The 15,350-nt window shown below is 39.5% G+C and overlaps 1 protein-coding gene across 3 annotated transcripts in view; it reads right to left on the reverse strand.

Annotated features, from left to right (window-relative positions):
• Window positions 1-15,350, reverse strand: part of LOC126458075 (juvenile hormone esterase-like) — a 179,036-nt gene that overhangs the window by 5,955 nt on the left and 157,731 nt on the right. The gene's annotated exons all lie outside the window — the stretch shown is intronic.

The raw sequence follows: 15,350 nt of genomic DNA on the forward strand, positions 1-15,350 counted from the left end.
TTGACTTTTCTTTTTTAAGCACAGTATTTCAACACCTTCATCATATACTGCAAGTGGTCTTGGATGTACTCACTGAAATTTAGAAATATATTCATTATTATATCGAGAAAACATAAAAATAACAAATTGTTGGAAGGAGATTAATAACTGATTACACTTAAGGCGTACATGTGAAACTCCCTTATAAAACATTTAGCAAAAGTGTGCATCATATACCTAATGAAAAGATATAGTACACTCATATGGTGGATGAAGAACCAATACCATTCTTAACATGTTAACTGACACGAGGCTGCTCTCAGTCACAGAAGAGAGTCACACCATGTACTAATCTGGTGGTGAAACATTCATCACTTTGCATGTGGCAGTCAGTGTGTTAAAAAAATCTGTCAAATACTTTGAAATTAAGTTTGCCTAGTATAGGTCACAGTTATTCTAAATGTTAATTAATTAGTTTTATTTTCCATGGATCATTTGCATGATAAATCAAAATGATGTGGAATGAGTCATTTTACATTCCCTTCACAAATTAACAGGTGTGAGTTAGTAATCCCTACCCACCATCTTTTACACATTACAAAAATAGAAATTGTTCTATTGAACAGGAGTAGTTGTCAAGGAGAAACTTTTTCAGTTTGTTTTCAAGTTTTGGTATGCTTTGCTGTCTGCCGGACATTTTATATCTCTGGGTAAGTTATCAAAAATTTTAGTTGCTACATTGTGTGCCCATTTTTGTGCTAAAGTAAGGAAGACTGAATAACATTTGCCAGTCAGAGAGAACTTCACTGTACAACTAGAAATCAATCTATAAAAAAGGTACTGCGAAAGGTATTGTAAAATAATAAAATGTTTAATCATAAATAGACCTTTTTGGCAAAAAGCTTATTTGTTTGACAGTATTGTTGTTGTTGTGCCCATCTGTGATTCAACATCTCTGCTAAATGGTTAGTATTAATCTAACCTTTTCATAAAATTATTCATTAAGGACATAGAATTATTAGATGAATTTGTGAAGCAAAAACTCATACATATCATTGTGAATAGTGAAGCAAATAGTTGCACAAATTCAGAACACACTGATTGTGGTCTTGGTTCAAGTCACATGGTATTATGGAAACCACTGAAGTGCATGGCAGAGGGTACTTCTCATTGTACCATATAGTAGTTCCATTTGTGTATGGAGTGCGGGAAGTCTCTCAATTTACAGAAATTGGTCTAATTTTGTCTCCCCACTCCCTACAGGAGTCAAACACAGGAGGCCATAGTACATTCCTTGATTCCTCACTTAATACTTGTTCTTGAAACTTTGTAAGTATCCTTTCACGGGATAGTTCACATCTGTCTTAAGGGCCTGCAGTTCTGGTTTTTCAACGCTTCTGTGACACTCGCCCATGGATCGAGGAAACCTGTATTCATCTGTGCAGCCCTATCTGTGTACTTCCAGTGTATACTGTTAGTTGGTCATGGCAGTGGTTCAAGTCCTCGCTCAGGCATGGGTGTGTGTGTTTGTCCTTAGGATAATTTAGGTTAAGTAGTGTGTAAGCTTAGGGACTGATGTCCTTAGCAGTTAAGTCCCATAAGATTTAACACATATCTTTTACTGTTAGTTCCGTTTGTTATCAGTCCCACACTCTGGAGCAACAGCTACGGTAAGTTGTGTGTATTTTGTATACCACTGCATGTCTTTTGCTTTCACATTATTTTTAATGTTTTATAGAAATTCTGTGAACTATGCACAGTGAAACCCCACTTTTACACTTTTCAAGGGACTTAAAGAAAATTGTGTAAAATGTGGGAAACAACATTTTAAGCTGTAAAAGTTACGTTTAGGGTACCCCCTTGCACTTTATGTATGATTATGTACATGTTGTTGTTGTGGTCTTCAGTCCTGAGACTGGTTTGATGCAGCTCTCCATGCTACTCTATCCTGTGCAAGCTGCTTCATCTCCCAGTACCTACTGCAACCTACATCCTTCTGAATCTGCTTAGTGTATTCATCTCTTGGTCTCCCTCTACGATTTTTACCCTCCACGCTGCCCTCCAATACTAAATTGGTGATCCCTTGATGCCTCAGAACATGTTCTACCAACTGATCCCTTCTTCTGGTCAAGTTGTGCCACAAACTTCTCTTCTCCCCAATCCTATTCAATACTTCCTCATTAGTTATGTGATCTACCCATCTAATCTTCAGCATTCTTCTGTAGCACCACATTTCGAAAGCTTCTATTCTCTTCTTGTCCAAACTATTTATCGTCCATGTTTCACTTCCATACATGGCTACACTCCATACAAATACTTTCAGAAATGACTTCCTGACACTTAAATCTATACTCGATGTTAACAAATTTCTCTTCTTCAGAAACACTTTCCTTGCCATTGCCAGTCTACATTTTATATCCTCTCTACTTCGACCATCATCAGTTATTTTGCTCCCCAAATAGCAAAACTCCTTTACTACTTTAAGTGTCTCATTTCCTAATCTAATTCCCTCAGCATCACCCGACTTAATTCGACTACATCCCATTATCCTTGTTTTGCTTTTGTTGATGTTCATCTTATATCCTCCTTTCAAGACACTGTCCATTCCATTCAACTGCTCTTCCAAGTCCTTTGCTGTCTCTGACAGAATTACAATGTCATCGGCGAACCTCAAAGTTTTTATTTCTTCTCCATGAATTTTAATACCTACCCCGAATTTTTCTTTTGTTTCCTTTACTGCTTGCTCAATATACAGATTGAACAACATCGGGGACAGGCTACAACCCTTTCTTACTCCCTTCCCAACCACTGCTTCCCTTTCATGTCCCTCGACTCTTATAACTGCCATCTGGTTTCTGTACAAATTGTAAATAGCCTTTCGCTCCCTGTATTTTACCCCTGCCACCTTTAGAATTTGAAAGAGAGTATTCCAGTCAACATTGTCAAAAGCTTTCTCTAAGTCTACAAATGCTAGAAACATAGGTTTGCCTTTTCTTAATCGATTATGTACATAATCGATTATGTACATAACAGGCATCAAAAGACTTGTCAGGGACTTGTTTATTATCTAATGAAAGGTTATTATCGAATAAAAACCGTTGATGTAACTGGAGCTGATAACTGTGTGGGAAGTAGAACGTTGACTCAATTTAATATGTCATAATTGACGTTTTTGAAAGCCTGCAGCTGTCATTCATTATTTAAGTAATGAAATACTGCACTAGTTACGTATTTTTTCAATGTTAGCACAGCACTTTTCAAGAAATTTTCTCGTTGTCATGTGCAAATATGTAAATAGATATTTTGTACGGTGGTTGAATATGTGTTGTTCTGCGTCTCTTGCACGGTAGTCGTCTTTTTGAGGTTATTTATGTAGAAAACCACACACACACACACACACACACACACACACACACACGCATTGTTTGTTTGTAACAACACAAAAAGTACATACGTAAATACTGCACTTGACAACGAGAATAAATCCTCGAAACACGTTTTGCTCAGCATGAATAAAATACGTAACTAGTGATGTGTTTAAATTAAAAACATTTGAGCAACGCAAACTGAATGACAGTGTCAACTGAATGACTGAAAGTAAAATCTAGAGGAACTGTGGTTTAAGGTCAAACATTGTTTTTTTTTAAATTCTACATCTATACTCCACAAACCACTGTGAAGTGAATAGCAGAGGCTAATTATTAGGGTTTCTTGCTGCTCCATTTGCTTATGGAGTGTGGGAAGAATGATTGTCTGAATGCCTCTGTGTGTGCAGTAATTATTCCAATCTTATCCTCAGAATACCTATGTGAACGATACGTAGAGGACTGTAGTATATTCCTTGAGTCATCATTTAAAGCCGGTTCTTGAAACATTGTTAATAGATTTTCTTGGAAGAGTTTACATCTGTCTTCAAGAGTCTTCCAGTTCAATTCCTTCATTATCTGTGTGACACTTTCCCACAGATCAAACAAATGTGTGACCATTTGTGCTGCACTTGTCTGTATAAGTTCAGTATCCCCTGTTACTCCTATTTGGTATGGACCCCACACACTTTAGCAGTATTCTAGAACCAATCCCATAAGTGATTTGTAAACAACCTCATTCATAGACTAATTGCACTTCCCCAGTATTCTATCAATAAACCATAGTCTGCCACCTGCTTTACCCATGACTGAGCCTATGTGATCATTCCATTTAATATCCCTGCAAAATGTTACATTCAGGTATTAGTATGAGTTGGCTGATTCCAACTGTGACTAATTGATATTGAAGTCATAGGATACTACATATTTTTTCATTTGTTAGGTGCACAATTTGCCAATCTTTGCACTACTTTGAAACCTTATCAAGATGTGACTGAATATTTATGCAGCTTCTTTCAGGCAGTACTTCTTCACAAATAACTGCATAATCTGCAAAAAAATCTGAGGTTACTATTCATATTATCTGCAAGGTCATTAATATACAACATGAACAGAAAGGGCTCCGACACACTTCCCTGGCAAACACCTGAAGTTACTTTTCCATCTGAAAATGACCCTCAATCCAAGATAATATGCTGCATCCCCCTTATCAAAAAGTTCTCAATCCAGTCACAAATTTCACTTGACACCCCATGTGATTGTACTTTGGACAATAAGCATGGTGTACTGAGTCAAATGCTTTTCAGAAATCAACAAGGGCTTCATTTACGTGACTGCCTCAGTCCAAAGTTTTCAGTATGTCATGTGAGAAAAGTGTGAGTTGGGTGTCACATCATCAATGTTTCGAGAATCCGTTTGAGGTGTGCTGTGTGCTGAAGAGATGGATGGCTGTTGAGATGGAACAGTCACTGGTGGGAAACCTCTGGGGAACCTGCCGCACCTCGGTTGTATAAGGCTTACTAAGCCATGTGGGGCTCTGTCTGAGTGGACCCTTATTTCCCTAGCTGCTTGTGGGAACGAAATGGTTCCTCTGAAATTTTTTTTCCACCTCCCAGCAGGAAGGGTGGGCTGGTAGGCGGTACTATCATCCAGTGTAACAAGAGGGCTTGTGTAGCCAGTCCTCCTGACTCAGGCTTAACAGGACGCATGCTGCTAGTTAGAACGTGTTTTTAATTGTGAAGCAAAAAAGAGGGCAGGTTTGAGAAGGTTTCACCTTTGTATATTCAGAAAAGTTTAGAGGGCATTGCAGGTGCTCTGAAATTCGTCAAATGATTGTGTAATGGAACACTGTTGGTTTAAGTACCTTCGGGAATATGCCATAGATAAGGAGTTCCACAACAACTTGAACTATAGCTAAGGTGTTGTAATCTGTAGAGATCTTGTTGACATTCCCAAGGAGGAATTGTATGATGAGTGGGCTCAGGAGGGGATCATTTACATGCAAAATATATTGAAAAGTGTGGATGGGTATCTCATAAAATCTGACTCCTTCATCCTTACCTTGAATAGCATGAAACCCCCAGAAAATATCAAGGCAGGGATTCTTCATCTGAGCATACAGCCATACGTCCCTAACCAAATGCTTTGGGCACAACACCTTATGATGCAAGAGTGAAACCATTTGTCGAAAATGTGGCAAGGCCACCTATGATGGCGTTTGCTGCTGCTCCCCTCCAAGATGTGTAAATTGCATTGGGGACACCCTTTCTGGAGTAGAGACTGCAGTGTCTTCTTTGAAGAATGGAAGATAAGGAGATTAAGATGTCGAAACGCATCCCATATCGTGAGGCCAAAAAGATCTATAAGGCCATGCAGCCTCCCACATTCACCACAACTTTTGCTTCTGCCCTTAAAAAGCATATTTTGACAGCCAACGCTTCTGCACAAATGGAGGTTACTAGTGTCAGCACTAGTACTTGCGTTTGTCAGTGCACATGTCAAGCTGCAGTTGTTTCAGAGCCCATAGCCCTCCCGCAAACATCAGATAAAGTGACAGTTGCCACCACTGCGGATCTTCAGTACCTCCAAAGGTAGAGCCCGGTAAAAAATCCAGCACTGCCCATACAGCTGCTGCGATAGCTCCTCCCAAGCCCTCCCAGTCCAAAAAAGTAAATGGGAAGCTTCCATCATAGCCGAAAACAGGTGGTAAATTGTCAGATGCTGTCGATGTCATTCAACTTGATGGCTCTGCTGCTTCTGCTTCAGAGCCAATAGATTGCAAAATATGCCCATGGGAACCATCTTGCCCCAGGGCTGAAACTCCTACCGTTGTGGGCTCCCCACTCCAGCGGAAAGGCAGACGAAAGTACAACCTCCATGATAGATGACTCCTGTACTACAGTGGAACCTGAATGGGTTCAGGACCTATGTGGAGGAACTGAAACTTCTGGCACAGTCACAACCCTGTATTTGTGTTTACAGGAAACACCTTTCAAAACTACTGATGATGCCCCTGTGCTACAGGGTTATACTCTCCACTGTAATGATGACCTGACTGGAGAATGAGCCAAGGGAGGTGTTGCTTTGTTTGTCAATAACACACACCCCTCTTCTGCTCTTCCCTTAGTAACTGACCTACAAGAAGTAACCACTTCAGTTCATGAGAGTCAGTACTTCCCTCCACAGGATGCAATAGACTCTGAGGCTTTCACAGGCCTTATTGAACAACTCTCCCACCCATTTCTTCTACTGAGTGATTTCAGTGCCCATAATGTTTTATGGGGCTCAAACTATACATGCCCCAGGGGTCGAGTCTTGGAGAACCTCATGTCGTCTCGGGAGCTGTGCATCCTCAACGTCGGTAGTCCCATGCATTTCTCAGCTGCTACAGGGTCATCCTCAACTATTGCCTCAGCACAGTGGGAAGCAACTGCTGACCTTCATTCCACTCACCACATCCCACTGTGACTCCACCTACTGGATTGGGGATTGGTTGAACAGAAGCCACTGAAATGGGTGATCAGCAGGGTTACCTGGGCACTGTTCAGCCAGTTGGTCATGTTTGAACACCATCCAGAAGTGGGAAGACCACATTACGCACATGATCCATCATGCCACTAACTTCTCCATACCACAGTCTTCAGGTCATCTGCTGAGGCAACCTGTACCTTGGAGGACAGATGAGTACCATTCAGCAATGTGGGTCAGGCGTGCTGCTCTTTGACGGTTTAAATGCCACCCGTCAGTGGACAACCTCACAGCCTTTCAAGTCGTGAGAGCCAAGGCTCAACACGTCATTAAGGAAAGTAAGAAAAGTTCATGGCAAGCATTTTGGACTCCATCAACTGTTCCATTTGTTCTACAAAAGTATGGGAAGCCAACTGGAGGATTTCCTGTAAACAGTCATTTACCAATAACAGCAGTGCCAAAACAGGGGTGTCTCCAAACAATTCCCAGAGACATCGCTCATCATTTTGCAGAAACTACAGCTGATGCAAGCCAGGATCCGACATTTCATTGCTGCTACCATGCCGCTGTAGAAAGGAGGAAGTTGGACTTCAGATCCAACAGTTCGGAGGCCTACAACTCTCTTTTCTCCATGTTGGTGCAGGAATCAGCGTTGCCTGAGAGTCACAACCAAATCTGGTAATGTATGCTTTGACACTTGCAGTGGCAGCAATGGAAATCCTCCTCAAATGTTTTAATCTTATATGGCAGACAGGCAGCTTTCCCAGCTTGTGGAGGGAGACAATTCTGATACAACTCAAACCAGAAAAGGACGGCACATCTCCAAGAAGTACAGTATCTCCTTAAAGAGTTGTGTAGGAAAGACCCTGGAGTGAATGATTAACCATAATTTGGTCTGATTGTTAGAGACCAGGCAACTCCTTTGCTGCTCTCAGTGTGGATTCCAGATATTTTGGTCCATTGTCAACAACCTGACCCTCCTAGAGGCAGATATTCAGCAGGCTTTCCTATGTAAACATCATTGTATCGGTGAATTCTTCGATAACATTCTGACATTTTATCTGAGTACCATTATGTAACTTTTTACAGACAGATCAAAACCGGGGGACTCTGTTGGTTGCTCTGTTGTTTTTCAGGATCATGTCCTCAATGTCCAATTGCCTCAAGACTTTACTGACTTTGATGCAGAACTATATGTGATCTTGCAGGCACTGGAGCAGATGAGATGTTTTTCCTGTGCTAAATTTTTTGTCGTTTCTGATTTTCCAAGTGCCCTTCACTCTCTGAAACATCTGTACCCAGCAGATAATGTAGCCCAGACTATCCAGGATGCCCTCCTCCTTCAACTACAGTGACTGGGGAAGGAGGTGTTTTTGTGTTTTTCTGCTGGCTACCAGGACACATGGGAATTGCGGGGAATGAAAGGGCAGATCTAGCAGCCAAGGAGGCACGTGATGATCCTCAGATATTTCAATGCGCCATCCACGTGCATGGTATAACCTCACTGTTGATTCCATAGTCTTGCTTCAATGAGAGGATGAGTGGCTGGAAGTGACAGACAATAAACTCTGTGTAGTAAAGCCCACAACGCGGCCATGGTGTACTTCCTTTCAGCCTCATAGACAGGACAAGGTTCTGCTCACTTGTCTTCGCATAGGCCACTGCCCTCTGACACAAGCCTTCTTGCTCCAGCAAGAGAACCCTCCACTATATGGCACTTGTGGTGTACAGATCACTGTGCGCAACATTTTACTGGACTGTGTTTTATTTTCCGACCATCGGGCTGCAGCTGATTTGCTGATGGATCTGCCCTTTATTTCAGATAACATTCAAACGAATATGAGTACAGTTTTAAAGTTTTGTGAACTGTCCAATGTTTTTTCCAAGATTTTAGGGAGTTGGTTTTAATGTGTTAACAGGGTGACTGGCTCACCCACATTTTACATGAGTGGTCAGCCAGTGGAATTCTCCTGTGCCTTCCTTTTAGCTCCTTTGTCATTTTACTTGTGTTTTAGTCTCCTGTAAAGCATCTTTTATTCTTTCCCTTTGTCTTAGTGAATATGATCACATTTTAGTAATTTATTCCACATTCATTTCTTTTAAAGTGTGTAAGGGTGCTGATAACCTCACAGTTGAGCACCCTGTGCACCAAAAACACACACACACACACACACACACACACACTTTTTTCCAAAAAATGGGAGTGGTTTTTTGTTTGCGGGATCTTCTATAGATTACAGTTACAAGAGGGGCTAACTCAGCCACAAATCCAGTATAGAAACTGATAGGGATTCCATTGGGCCTTGGAGCTTTGTTCAGTTTTCACGATTTCAGCTGTTTATCAACACCACTGACACTGATACTTATTTCACTCCTCTTTTCAGTGGTATGAGGATTAAATTGTGGCAGTTCTCCTGAGTTTTCCTTTGTAAAGGAAAATTTGAAAACCAAGTTAAGCATTTCAGCTTACGCTTTGCTACCCTACATTTCAGTTCCTGTCTCATTCTCTAGGGGTTGGAAACCAACTTTGGTGGCACTAACAGCAACTAATTAATAAAATGTGTTTTTATTGTCAAAAAATCTTTGCAAGTTTGTAAAAAATCCGTGTTGGATTCTCCTTACAATTAATTAATAAGGAATTTCATTATTGAGACCAGTCTTATCTTCAACTACACATAATCCATTATGGAAGCCCAAATTATAGAGCCAGCAAACCACTTTGTGGAATTCTATCATAAACAATCCCCTCAAATACTTATGAAATAGATAGGCAAGCATAAGAAGGGCTGATGATAGTCCCAATTTTTGTTGACTGGTGTCATTACAAAGTAGTTACTTCTGTCAGTCACTGTACTATCCTTTTTGGTTGGTTACAAGGAGGATACAGTTCACAAGTTATTTACCCTGCATCCAGTTTTGATACAATATTTGAACCTCTATCATACTCATGTATTTTTATAACCCCTCTATCTATTTTTAACTTCATTCACAGTGGTGTGCTTGAGTACCTTCCCTGGGTTCGGTCCTAGCTGATTTACAACTTCTATATGTAGCTCTGATTCCATAACTGCAATAATCCTACTCCTATTTAACAAATGAGGTGACACCCTTAAGATTTCCAGTGAACAGCATGACATTCCTATTTGTTTTGGTAGTCTTCTTTATTTTAGTGAATAGTGATCCTAGAACTGAATCTGGATTCCAGTCTCCCTGTGGACAGTGCCGCTGAGGTGGGGGCTGTTCGCTACCAACAAATCACTTCTCTTTATGCCTGAAGCAATTTAGAGTGCTTATACAGTGACCCAGCACTTCTATATACAATCTGAACTCTGATACTGCTTGTGACTCTTCACATACACAAATCCCAGTGCAGTAAATGGTCCAGTTGTTATTAGTACTTGAACTATGGATCTTCATAAGTACAACTTGGAATCTGGATCACAATGACAAGGAACCCCTTAAGCGCAAGGTTGCAAAAGGCCAATTATGTTTACGGTATTTGACACCTCACATATTGTCTACCATGCAGCCACAATATTGGTTTGTAATGACAACAGGTGGCGGGATTGGAGGTATCCAATAGTGAGCACAGCATGAGGCTATGGAGCATAGTCGAGCTGCTTAGTCAACGAGTCCCTCGCAACAGTGCTAATGGTGTTGATACAAATCAGAGCAATGGCTATGATAAATAAAGCAAACATTGCATTTTATCTACAACAACAGTTGCTGATGTTGACATTTCATCTGAAAGGAATCCACAGTGTGAGAAAGAAGTGGCAGGTAAAATATTAATGTTTCTGCTAGATGAGTCTGTGGAATGTGTGGTGTCATATATACGCGATTGTGTGGACAATGTACATGAGGAGTACAAAGATGTCGATATGTGCTTAGCAAGTGAAAGTGATACTGAAACAGCTGTCAGGTCATGTAGTTCATCATCCTTATTGGACATAGCTACAAATTCTGTCTCTGAAGTGAAAAGCAGTAAAGGATAACCTTTCTCCTTGGAGCAGATACTAAACATAATTATGTACATGGAAGATCACCCACAACAGTAAAAAAAAAAAATTTGCAGATATTCAAGGGAGAACAAGGTGCACTTGGTACAAATACTTGTTTGCGAGTTTCAAGGATGCTTGATACAGTTTACAGGATGTGTATGGCAGTGATCTACTACATTATGCACATCAAATTGTTTTCAGCATGGATAACAGTGATTCCATTGCATAACTCCAAAACAGTGCTACAGAATTGGAAGATTTAACAAAATTTCAAACAAAATGTGGACTTAACAATGCACAGCAAACTGCAGAATTGGCCTGAAAATTTTTAGATGAGGAAAACAAACTTGACTCGTCATTCAGTAAAGAATTTTATTTTCAACTTCGACCAATCAGGATTTGAAGAGGAAATGCATATAAAAGGAACCTCGGAAATAAGAGGTACCAAGAGAGTTGTATCAAGATCAACTAATACCAATGCCTTAATGCTTTCGTAAGTTGTATACAATAGGCTATTTTCCTAGGTTAAAAATATGGTTCGTTTTGTTGTCATTGTGATTGATTATAATATTTAAATAGCACTTACAGACAATATTCTCACAAAATATATGTTACTTTTACGTAATTAAAGCTTAAAAATCATTAAATATCAAGCACAAAATATATGTTACTTTTACGTAATTAAAGCTTAAAAATCATTAAATATCAAGATCTGGTTACATGATCGAAAATGCTCTGTTACTGGCTGATGCTCTGGTGATGTCACAGGCTAGGAGTAAGATGAAGCTGTACTTGTGTTATAGGAGCATTAGCCAAAGTTACGAGGTTTTTACATAGTTTACTGCAAACATTTTAGTTATATAGTAATGGAAAATGCAATTACAGCTTTTAAATAACAACAGAAAGGAATTTTGGAATGCTGGTAGTGGAAGCCTTGTGAAAGTTGATGCGTTTAAGCTCCATCGATTTAGAGCCGGCGATATGTGCAATGATGGACATTCTTTTCCCTGCTCTATGCAACATCATTAAATTCACTCAAAACTAAGGAACTGTAGAACTTTTGCAAATGAGTCCATATAAAAACTAGATTGTCAAATATCAGTTGTGAGCTATGATCCAAAGCACAACAAAATTATTCTCGGCAGAACTTAGTGCTGATTCCCTATGTAGAAGCCAGTCAGCAGAAATATTGCATCTGTCAGGCATTCTGTGGCACAACAGTTAACACCTTTGACTGGAGTGATGTTCGGATTCTGGAAGGGAAGTTTTACACAAAATACGAAAATAGCTTTAGCAAGAACTGATTGTAGCAGTTCTTTTGATTGTGGGATGTATTGTACATAACTTCACGTTAGTCTTAGTCTGAGAAACAGACAACAGACGATAAATGCACTTACTTTGCAAACAAACGATTCACTTTTTCGGAAAGCATTACTAGCAAGATATCACCATACATACACAGTACAATGAGGTGTAGGACAATGAGGTTATAGGTTATATATAAAGCATGTGCAGCATGCAGGTGAAAGAAATGTAAGGGGTGTGATGTTTTTTAGTGTAAACTTTAGTTAGTATCTGAAGCAGACTTAAGTAAGATGACAAAACTGCAAAAATTTAAACAATAAGGACCATAGCTAGACAGTACAAAGACAAAAACATTGTTTCTAATAAAGTAAAAAGTGTATGGTCACATTAAAAAATACCTTTTAGAATGCGATGTGTGTGACCAGCAATTGCAAATGTAAGTACATGTAAAGAGCAGGGAAAACATAATAATATTCTGTTTCTGATCAATGTGGTGGAGTTTCATAGTCGTGATTTGATTTTCATACTAGAAGACTGTCAAGTCGTTTTACAAATAAGTTGAACTGTTCTTTTGGACTAGATTTGAACCAGCTATCAGTGGACATTGTCTTCTAAAATTTGATGGTTTACCGCTCCACCAACTGAGGAGCAGTTAGGTAAAATGACACTTTTCACTGGGAGTTTAATTTCGTTGAATGATGCTATCCTTTGTTGTAACAATGGGAGAGCATATCTCAGAGATAAGTTTATGTTAAGTTCACAGTGCAACACATTTTTAATTAAGTTGGTGAACTTGTGTGTCGACATGGTGGCAATTTACCGGTACAGTGCAACTGCATTTTACACATCTTCTCATGCTCTGGAACACTCAAAAACAACATTTCAGTAGTTTTTGTAGATGTATTTGTACAGTTTGATACTATACACCACTTGTAACGCATGTTCCGAAATGTAATTTCCAAAACAAGACACCACTGTGAATTAGCATTATGACAGCAGGAACAGTGAACTAACCAATGAATCATAGGAATCATATGACTGTAATGGAGTGTTTTATTGGGCATTCAAATTATTTGAATTTAATTTCTGTTTTTATAAAAAATATACTGAAATTTAAGAGGGAAAGAAAGCATGTTAGAAGCATGTTGTTGTTGTGGTCTTCAGTCCGGAGACTGGTTTGATGCAGCTCTCCATGCTACTCTATCCTGTGCAAGCTTCTTCATCTCCCAGTACCTACTGCAGCCTACATCCTCCTGAATCTGTTTAGTGTATTCATCTCTTGGTCTCCCTCTATGATTTTTACCCTCCGCACTGCGTCCTACCAACCGATCCCTTCTTCTAGTCAAGCTGTGCCACAAATTTCTCTTCTCCCCAATTCTATTCAATGCCTCCTCATTAGTTATGTGATCTACCCATCTAATCTCCAACATTCTTCTGTAGCACCACATTTCGAAAGCTTCTATTCTCTTTTTGTCTAAACTATTTATCATCCACATTTCACTTCCATACATGGCTACACTCCATACAATACTTTCACAAAACACTTCCTGACACTTAAATCTATACTCGATGTTAACAAATTTCTCCTCTTCAGAAACACTTTCCTTGCCATTGCCAGTCTACATTTTATATCCTTTGTACTTTGACCATCATCAGTTATTTTGCTTCCCAAATAGCAAAACTCATTTACTACTTTAAGCGTCTCATTTCCTAATCCAATACCCTCAGCATCACCTGATTTAATTCAGCTACATTCCATTATCCTCATTTTGCTTTTCTTGATGTTCATCTTATATCCTCCTTTCAAGACCCTGTCCATTCTGTTCAACTGCTCTTCCAGGTCCTTTGCTGTCTCTGACAGAATTACAGTGTCATCGGCGAACCTCAAAGTTTTTATTTCTTCTCCATGGATTTTAATACCTACTATGAGTTTTTCTTTTGTTTCCTTTACTGCTTGCTCAATATACAGATTGAATAACACTGGGGAGAGGCTACAACCCTGTCTCACTTCCTTCCCAACCACTGCTTCCCTTTCATGCCCCTCGACTCTTATAACTGCCATCTGGTTTCTGAACAAATTGTAAATAGCCTTTTGGTCCCTGTATTTTACCCCTGCCACCTTTAGAATTTGAAAGAGAGTATACCAGTCAACACTGTCAAAAGCTTTCTCTAAGTCTACAAATGTTAGAAACATAGGTTTGCCTTTCCTTAATCTTTCTTCTAAGATAAGTCATAGGGTCAGTATTGCCTCACGTGATCCAATATTTCTACGGAGTCCAAACTGATCTTCCCCGAGGTCGGCTTCTACCAGTTTTTCCATTCATCTGTAAAGAATTCGCATTAGTATTTTGCAGCTGTGACTTATTAAATTGATAGTTTGGTAATTTTCACATCTGTCAACACCTGCTTTCTTTGGGATTGGAATTATTATATTCTTCTTGAAGTCTGCGGGTATTTCGCCTGTCCAACACATCTCGCTCACCAGATGGTAGAATTTTGTCAGGACTGGCTCTCCCGATGCTGTCAGTAGTTCTAATGGAATGTTGTCTACTCCCGGGGCCTTGTTTTGACTCAGGTGTTTCAGTGCTCTGTCAAACTCTTCACACAGTATCATATCTACCATTTCATCTTCATCCTCTTCCATTTCTATAATATTGTCCTCAATTACATCGCCCTTGTATAGACCTTCTATATACTCCTTCCACCTTTCTCCTTTCCCTTCTTTACTTAGACCTGGGTTTCCATCTGGTTAGAAGCATAAAATGATTAATTATGTCATGTTAGAAGCATAAAATGACATAATTAATCATTAACACAATTTCCAGAAAAAGAGTCAAATGCACTATTATGCAAACTGTTAATCTAGATGGTAAATTGGCTGGATAGTTATTCATTGTGCTTTGAGACGTTGGAGTTGCTCTGCTCCCTACAGTTCTTTCTCATGTGTGTGATCTTGCAACAGTGGAGTATATTTATGTCACAGAAAGCAAGAGTGGGAAAATGGGTGTAAGAAAACTACAACTATGGTATGAGCACTACTTTTGGCCAATAGGTGGTCAAAATAACTTGCCTTTGCTTGATTCCTGGTCTGCAGTTAAAGACCATACTTTCTGTCCCTCCTGATAAGTGCCTGACATTGCAATTCATACCACCTGGAACCACTAGGCAAATTCAGCCCTTGGATGTTTGTTTTTTCCATACCTACAAACATATTATCGCAATATCTGCAGCT

The sequence above is a fragment of the Schistocerca serialis genome, chromosome 2, assembly GCF_023864345.2.
Source record: "Schistocerca serialis cubense isolate TAMUIC-IGC-003099 chromosome 2, iqSchSeri2.2, whole genome shotgun sequence".
Classification (NCBI taxonomy): Eukaryota; Metazoa; Arthropoda; class Insecta; order Orthoptera; family Acrididae; genus Schistocerca; species Schistocerca serialis.